A 9,775-nucleotide genomic window follows, 5' to 3' on the forward strand; every position below is an offset into this window, starting at 1 on the left:
TTTTACACGTAGTATTTGCGTGTATCTGTCAAAAAACGTAAAACGTAAAATGAAGTTTAGAACTTTTCCTGCTGAGGTGGTTTCATCAATTTTTTGAAAAGGTGATGAACCGTGACGTTTTAATTCTGAATCATAGTGATAAATCCAAGTTTAATTACACCTATGTACAGTGGCGAGCACGGAATTTCGCAGACATTGGACATTTCACTGACATAATTTTATTAAAATGAGATACTGGCGGCAGTTTAGTGACAGTTTAGGTGAAACATCAGTCATGATCACATATATCATGATTGATTATAATGATAATAAAGCTTAGACTAGATAGTTTTTTTTAATGACATACAAATTGGTGTGCGAAATTCCGTGCTCCCCACTGTACAATAAAAACTTTTTCAAAAAATCCAAGCTGAATCCGGTTAATAACATACACGGTGTCCCAGAACTCGCGCCCCAGAGAAAAAAGGGGAAATCTTCATAAAAAAACAAATAAACAATCCCAATGAATTTTTTTTCTATCTTGAACGGTATTCAAGAAAAGAACAGTTTAATTCGACCAATCAAAGCATTTTAGGCCATCCAGGTCTATTTCCCGTAATTGTTGCTAGGTTGCATATTTTATTACGTTTTCAATAAACTGACCGGCTATGAAACTTTTGAGGAATGTCAGTGTCAAAATTTCATTCAAATCACTTCAAATCGCTTTAGTACCGCCGTCGTGGTCGACCGTGCTCTTTTATCATGTGTTCTGCAGCGGATTATGTGGAAATGTTGATAATTTACGGAGAATGTGGAAATGAAGTAAATCCACATGCTCTATTTTCAAGAGCATTTCAGCAACGATTTTATATAAATTTGTGGGCTGGTCTATTAGGGAATCGTGTGGTATGCCTTCAACAAAAATTAGTTTACATGTAGCTAACTTCCCTCTTTAGGTAGGATCTTTTGAATTTGCTGCACGGTAAGCGCCAGACATTCACCCAGAATTTTGAATCGAGAATTTTTGAACGCAGAACTTCCCAATTTGCTTGAAGACATTCCACTTCTTTTTTGTGCTACCGGCTAGTTTCAACACGACAGCGCACTACCACACTTCAGTCGACAAGTTCGAGAAATTTTGGATCAACAGTATCCTCATCGATTGATAAGTTGTGGTGGTCCACGACACTGGCCTGTGCGGTCGTATTGCCTTACTGCTACAGGAGAACAATTCAAAAGTTGCGTTCAGGAAGCTTTTGCCACAATTACTCCTGAAATGGTTACGAATTCTAAACTGAGTCTTTTGCGACTGGCACGGTTATGCCTGCAAATGAATGGTGGCCACTTTGAGCACTTCCTCTTATTGTATTTATTTTTCGTTTCATAATCCCTTTTGGCTTGTGTTATACGTTTTCTTCCTGTTTTGTACGATAAGCTCACGTGCATTAGAATAAACAAGGTTGTTTTCAGAGCCGCCAGTTGTTGTTTTATTTAAAAAAATAAAAACACATAGATTCATGTGATCGATGGCGAATGTGACATCTTGAATGACATCTGCCTTAACCTAACATGTTGATGTTGACACTTTAGCGGAGATGTCATTCTGACATTACTTAATTGTGACAATTTATAAACTTAGCAACCGATTTTATTCACATTAACACCTCAGAGTTCCCTTTCTGGAATTGGTGGATCTTAGATATATCACAACTCTCTTATGCAAGCCATTAATTGTTCTTCGTTTGCATTTTTAGAATCGAGATTGTCGTCGGCATTTGTCTGTTTTCTCTGGGGCGCGAGTTCTGGGACACCCTGTATATTATTGTCTAACAACTTTTTATTTTGTCTTGTTTCTGGGTTATCAGTCTTATTTCTTAATTGTTTACCCCTTAACGATACAAAAAAATGCAACAAATCACAAACTTTGCTTTCATAATAAAGTACAGTCCAATACCTACTGTGATTCGGTATCACAAAATATATGGCGACCGTAATTTAAACAATATTATTACATCAGTGCTACATTCCGAAAACTTGCCAAACTAATGAAGGAAACTTGTAAGTTGTGAATTTCGTAAGTCTTGATTTTTTTTCCCAAGTTCGTGTTAAAAGTCAAATTTATTAACTTGATTTACTTGACAACTTTCCAAATATTTTCTGTATTCGCAACTCACGGATACTTATATTTACATCTCTTCTGAATACTTGACCATTCGAAATTTACAACTAACATCATGTTGAGATATGGCATGTGGCTTGATGTCAATTACAGCAGCGCCGAAAAATTTCCGGAATCCCAGACATCATCATTACGAGAACTTAATTCACAATGTTAAGTAATTTTTGCCTGGATAATTATTCTAAAAAATTGCACCTCTTATATAAGTAAATGGAACTGGTTTTTGACTCATTTCACAATTGCTTGTTAAAACGGAGAGCGAAACATTCGGATAAGGGGAATGCGAGCAGCAAATGAGTGCACAGGAGCAAACAGTTGTGCTGTAACCGGGATATAATTAAAGCGAAAGCGACTAACTACTGTAATATAATGCAGACAAGATTACATTAAACTATAACAATGCAGTCACAATAGCAATAATAAACGTGTTTTTCTGTTTAAATGATTAATTTCGTGTTGTAATCGCGCCGCTGGTTGAAGTTGAAGGTATTTTTCATTTAAATAACATTAAAAAACTACAAAAGGCTTTATTGTAATCTGAAAATAATTACCGTCATGCCACTCCATTTGGCACCGAATTAAAAACAAATCTTTATTTTTCTTCTTTAAATTGTAGTGGGTATAGTTCAATGCTGAACAGAATTCGTCGAGAGGACCATTCATTAGTTTAAATAGTTAAAGAATTTGTAAATATTATTTTTATCTCGGTATGTTTACCTTGTAAATGAATTTAATTCAAAAATGTCCCTTCTAAAGTACAAAAAAAAATTAATTAAAATTACTTAGATTTGCACTTTAAAAATCTAAAGAAAATTCTAATATATTTGGCAACAAAGCAATTAAAACAATGCGCAATTTTAATTTAACTTTTAACTTATTTCTTTTTAATTATTTCTTTAATGAAGTGAAAAATAATCTTACCTGTTTTTATTTGTCTTAAAAAGTCACAGAATGTGGAATAAAGGCGGCCTTACACCAAGGCAACAATTGGCAACATGTAGCACGCAACATTTTTTGGTAATGACCGGCAACATTACTAAAAATGTTGCGTGCTGCATGTTGCCAATTGTTGCCTTGGTGTAAGACCGCCTTAATGTCCAGTAGCAAATAAAAGTCATCAGCTTTCTTGCAGTTACTGTAAAACATTTTATTTTCAAATTAATTAAATTTTAATTATAAGAAATAAAAAAGTTGAACGTAGACGTAGAACTGTCTTAAAAATTTAATAGTTATTTAAGAAGAGAAAAAAATGTAACTAAGTATGTACCTAAAATGGTTCGACAAAATGTGTAGGTCAATAGTAAAACAAATGCAAAACCATCGGATATTCAAAAAGCATCAAGGAAGGAAAAGATCAACAAAGAGATAAAATTAGAAAACAAATTGGCGTTTAAATAAAAATACACAGAGAAATTACGAAACAGATGCATGAAAAATTTTTGCATGGAAATGCTTTAGAGACTGAAAATAAAGAAGAAAGAATATTTTTTTAGCATCATTATGAAAAATTAAAATACATATTAGAAAAAATAAATTAAGTACAAAGGTATTAATTAAAATATATGGATTCAAATGTTAACTCTTAAATCAGCTCTTTCATTTTTGGCGTCATAAAACAAGTGACAAGAGTTAATAAACTTTGCTTAAGAAATTACACTGTTTTTCCTTTTGGTTTTCTTCTTTTGTCAATTGTATAGTTTGTTTTAATTCTAAATTTCCACCACCTGTTGAATTATGTTGGCAAAATAAAAATATTTCTAAATTGGGAATTCTTAATAACCAAAGTTGGCAATATAATAATTTCACAAACATGATTCGAAATCATTAAAATAAGTTCATAAGTTTATTTTGCTTTTAGAATTTGATTTTCTACCTACTTACTTGCTGCATTTAAAAAAAGGATTTCGTTCTTTTCCTTTATTTTAAAATTATGAGTTGTAAAAACGGAAATTGACAGATACAATCTGACACATTTTTCACCAAACAGTGTTGCCGGTTGTATTTCCAACGTAGAATGCAGTGTTGGTGAAAAGTTAGAATTGAGACAGACTTTATTTCACTATTTCTCAAAACTATTTCCTATCTCTATTAAATGTCAAAGTGACGTAAATATAAAATAGTTTTGAGAAATAGTAATTGACTAAAGAGGAAAACCAAAAGAAAAACATTGTGATAATCTTACAACAAAAATTCTTAATAACACAATAAGTGTACTAAACACTGACACTATTTATAATTATTTTAAGAATGTGAGTTAGTTAATAGTAGTTTATTTAACGAGTTCATGTGTAATTTGGGTTTTTTTTTGGCATGAGTGAAACCAGAGTTTTAAAGGTCCACGAGTGCCAAAAAAAGTCCAAATTACACAAGAACGAGTTGAATACAACGTTTTTTTTTTTGTTCTACGAGTCTCCCAAAGACTCCAAATCGCTGAAAATCTTTAAAATTAGCTTGACGTTTCATTTTGACAAGTTGTCAAATTTATCAAAATTCGTTCACACAGGAGAAAATTCTCAAATTCTGACAGTATCGAACAAAAAAAAAAAGATAGATAGTGGGGTACACTTAGAATAATTTCTTAATAATTCAATTTAAAAAATTGTAATTACCGCTTGTTAATTTCAATATTAATGAATTCTTTTGTCTAAATTATAGTGTATTAATGGACCTCATTAATACACTATTTTTCATTAATCAACGATTTTTGCGATTTTGACGTTTTGATGAAATTTTGATGTATAAACAACTTCGAACATGCATTGTTTGCACTTACCAACACTGCAGCAGGTAGTGCAGCAGGGTTTTCTATATTTTATAGCTCCATAACTGCACAATTACAAATTCACTTCTTCAAAAACCGACATTTTTGGTTATAATTCGCATGTCATATTTTTCAAAGGTAACTAGGTTTTCGTAGCAACCGTGATTTTTACGTGAAATTGAATGTGAATGGAGTTGACGTCTTCTGACACTCTTTGTGGAAAAGTGAATAGAAAGTGTTGAAAAAAGAATGAAGGTATTTATAAGGTCTCATCTTTATGGAAAAAGATGAAATTGGTTTTGATTTTGCTTTAATTTCAAAATTTGTCACCAAAAAAAAAAAAAGTTTGCGGTCAACGAAAAAATGCCTTCATTAACAAACTAGTTTATTAAATAACTATAATTAAACAATAGCTTAATTATTTCAGTATCACGTGTCACAACAGATTGTGCCTCTACTGTAGAAGTTACAAAGAAAATTCCAGCGTAAGGTTGTTCTAGGACTGCATACTCCAAAAATATTTTTACATTATGCAGGGTAATCTATTTACACCATAGAGAACAAATTTGTCTTTTGTGAAATTGGACACTCAGTAACTCAACAATTTTTTTTTTTTAGAACACCAATTGTGCCAGTGTCTTTTAACTGATCTTGGAAAATAATATTAGTGTTTTATTTCTATGTCAGCGACAACAAGTGATAAACCAGCGGAACCACCTTCATATTTAAAAATATTGCGAAAGCAAAATAATTTTATGATTTCAAAATTTGGAATGAGATCCATGCATCTATATCTGCGTGACTGTCTTTTTGCAAACCAAGATGTATGTTCGACTTAACTCAATTTGCATAAATTTTCAAAGCAAATGGTGTTACTGTAAGGAGGAGTACTTGAAGAATAGTCGAGAGCCGTTAACAATTTTATAGATTCCAGTCATCAGGTTAAGGAGTGGAATTCCAATGAAAATCTAGTTAATTTCATTACACGGCGTATTAAAACAATCAACTCCGCACTACACCACAATGAAAATATCAGTTCCATCTATTTCCAACACAGCAAAGTAAAACGATCGAGGCGCAAATCTTGCTTGAAGGATTCAAAAGGAGTGAAGGACGTCGATTAGAATTTGGTCGATTTTCGCAATTTCCACGCCGTTCCAGCCTCATTCTCGACGACATGCACGTATCGCGACATTTAGTAACTGTTTATGCCCCCGATCGGGCTCCACCGGTCTGACGATTTCTTCACGCGGAAGTCCATCGAATTTCGAGTTGGTCTTTCGGGGAGCACATACTGATGTCTTCGTGACTCAATTTGGGACGTAGTCGGTCGGACGTGAGAACAGGAACGGTAGTGGCCTCAGAAGACTGTGTTGACGCCATTTCAATGACCCCGACCATAGGCAGAGGCAAACTCGCGGACCGCGACACCAGCAGAAACCATCTCCAAGGCCGAGCATCTATTCGCGCTCTAAATAGAGAACCTAATTAACCAGACCCTCACCTACGCTGACGTTCGACGTGTACCGTCGAAGACCCGTCCACTTCTTGTCTCTCGTTAGGCCCGTATTGGAACGCTCCACCACTTAATATGGACATCCATTAAATGCAACATTTTTACAGAAACATTCACCACGAAAATATCTTCAACCGTTCTTTTTGTCTCCATCAACCCAAAAAAACCTTATCCTACATTTTTCCAAAAACGTCAAGAGTTCAATTTTCTTATTTTTATTTTTTAGTTCTAATAACACTTCATCAAATACCTAAACAACAATCAAGAGCTGTAGCAAACTGGAGATCTAGTTCGTTAAATTATTACGTAAAAAGAATTATTGGAAATTAGGTATATAAACACACACAACACTTCTCATATGCTATTTTTTTATCTATAATAAAATATTTATTGGAAAATAAATAGAAAAATTTTGAGGTTATATGTTTATGTTTCGTAACCTGTCACTTTTCTTACAACAATTTAAATGCCTTTTAGCATTAGTCTTTTAATAAATCCTTTCTGAACTCATATTTAATTAAGTTTCAAGCCCCCCTCATTCTTTCGTACAAAAAAAATAATATATATCGCACTCACAATACCTACGCTAAAGTTTTTGCTCTGGATTATTTAATTTTAAATTGAAGCACTACTTTTCAAGTCACTCCTGCTTAATGTCTAATTTAATGTTGTAAAAAGGATAAATAGTCCTATCGATAACATTTTCACGAAGATTCAGTCTGCTCAGTTCATTAGCAAATAAAGTACGTCCTCACGGGTTCCTCAGTTAACATCCACTCTTGTTGACAAGCAAATAAATAACAGAAATGGTGTCGAGCATCAAAAGGAAATCGATATGTGCCGACAATGATGATTAAAAATATAGATGGTATCTGCCAATATGCTAATGAGGTTTACAAAAAATTTACTTGCAATTAGAGAAAACAGGCGTTTGACCTGTGAATGAATTATTGGAATTATTGGAAAGTTTCCCTTGGGTACATATTCACAGCAACTTATGATTCTTAAAGTTGATGACATTGAACTTTCTAATTAATCATAAGCTGAGTCGTTGCATCTGTACACACGAGGATTTTTTCATAGTCGAAGTGGATCCAATCCATCGTTTATTAACTTTCTCGTTAGCCATTAACAGTGAAGATATTTCTTTGAAATTCTTTTGCTACTGACAAAATTTTATATAAAGAGATAATTAATCATTACTTTTGCTTTATTTGCATTTTCCAGGAAACATTTAGCACTTGTTGTACACCTTGCATTTATTAACCTAAATCTAAATACAGGAATCCGTTTTACGTGAACGTTAAACTTTCTATTTCATTTTTTAATTTGTTAGTTTGATTTTTTTACAACTTTCAATACCAACGCCAAATAATATGCATCGAACTTAAAACGATTAGAGGTGAAGGTATGTGTGTTTTATCCCTAAATGTTGAATTAAAAATTAATCAGTACATATGAAAGTCACGTAATATTGCGATCCTAAGTTGACAAATGACTCACTGTCGTCGCTGATGGAATCTGATCAGATCGACCTTTAAACACCTATCATTATTCATGTGGTCACAAATAACAATTTTGAAATTGTCACGGCAGAAAATTAGGTCTGTGTAGACTCATTTCGTTTTATGAACAAAAGGATTTTTCTATATCCTACGTGCTGACATTGCAAGGTCTTCCCACAGTTGATGGACAAAATTGAGCGCCTGATTATACAGTGTTTACCTACAACTTGGAGGCAAATTCCAAAATAATTTTACGCCTATCGAGTGACACACTAAAATATGCAAATACTAATTATAAATAGACAACATATTTAAATACGTTTAAAAATTGTCTTGTTTAAATAGTAACTGAAACGGCTTAAGAAGATAACATAAACTGTTTTATAAAGAAGCATAAAAAGACTAATCTCATTTGAAATTTGGAGTTAGAAGCTTTAAACGCAGTACCTACAAGTATTTTTTTAATATTAAAACATTTGTCCAAAGAAAATATTTGGAAGGGAAATTTTATTAATTTCATGTAAAGTTAATGTTGCATAAATAAAAATATAAATAATAATTATTGAGAATGAAACATTAATTAATTTTGTAAATGTCAACAGCTCCCTGAGCATGAAACAATAAATTTAAGTCCGGTAATGCAAGCTCTTAATGAAGATTTATTTCAAAGTTGGAACAATTAATAACTAAAAAAGCAATAAATAAACGTAACTTTGTTAATTTATGTGAAGCCAGTGTAGATAATATTTTCCATTCGTTTAATTTCTATTGTATGTTTTTATATCTTTTTTGTATTGTATTTTATCATTGAACTCACTTTAATCTGTAACCATTCATTATTAAACGCAGTTATCTTAAAAGGAAAAACATTTAAATATCCGCCAAAATGTGACCTTATTTTATACATTGTTGGTCAAATATAATGCAATTTTTTGAGTTACATTATCTCGAGATAATTTGAAGGTTTTCTATTGAACATTCAAGAAAAGTGTGATAAAGAAAATTCACTTCTTTCCTTCAGATGGATTTTCATATTTTGATTCTGGCAACGTAATAAAAATATTTCTTGGTCCAACGATCTGTTATGACATATTATACCTCCGCATATGGTCTATCGCCAATAAAAATAATTACAGGCCAATGAATAAGCCGGCTTTTCTTAAATTGCTAACGCTCTCAGGAAAAAATAATTATCCGTCATAAATACCTTTGAAAATTGAAATAACCATCTATTAGAAATAGAAACGCCAAAATACAACATAATGGTTTAGATTGTCTTTAATCCGGGAAAATCCCGACATAAAATTAAATGAGAAATTGGTTCGTAAATTATTCAAATCAGCAAATGTGCGCTGTTGCATTTAATCGCCAACACAACATGCTAAAAACTAAATTCTGTTAAATTTTTTTTATTTTTGATTTATACCCATTTTTAAACTTAATAACTGCACCTAAAATTGGACATGGAAACAGGTGACAAACAGTTTTTTACTCACTTAATTTTTCCTAGAAATTGTTTGTAATCCGCGCACGATATTTTAAAAATTATCCAAAAGCCACTTCACATTATACACAGTGCACAACACAAACCGTAAACAGAAACATTATTTGATCCCGGAACAGCGGTATGTACAATAAGATTTCATACAGATTATTTATGCGAGGCTGGAGCACGTGTACCGTTCGAATCGAATAAAACGTAACAAATTCATCCGCGCCACTTTGTAGCTCTTCAGCAACTGCTCGGAGTACCTCGACCAAGAATTACACCGTGCAGGTCTGACCCCGTTCATTCTTGCCGCTAGCGCTTTTAGATATCAGGCGAAATTCTTCTA

General features: G+C 32.7%; 1 protein-coding gene across 1 annotated transcript in view; it reads right to left on the reverse strand.

Moving 5' to 3' along the window:
- CalpC (calpain-C) overlaps positions 1–9,687 on the reverse strand; it is a 41,336-nt gene extending 31,649 nt beyond the window's left edge. The window contains exon 1 of the mRNA XM_069037049.1: positions 9,437–9,687. The gene's annotated coding sequence lies outside the window, so the exon portion shown is untranslated. The remainder of the gene's footprint in view (positions 1–9,436) is intronic.
- Positions 9,688–9,775: the final 88 nt, after the last annotated feature.

Source organism: Tenebrio molitor, chromosome 1, assembly GCF_963966145.1.
Source record: "Tenebrio molitor chromosome 1, icTenMoli1.1, whole genome shotgun sequence".
In the NCBI taxonomy this organism is placed as follows: domain Eukaryota; kingdom Metazoa; phylum Arthropoda; class Insecta; order Coleoptera; family Tenebrionidae; genus Tenebrio; species Tenebrio molitor.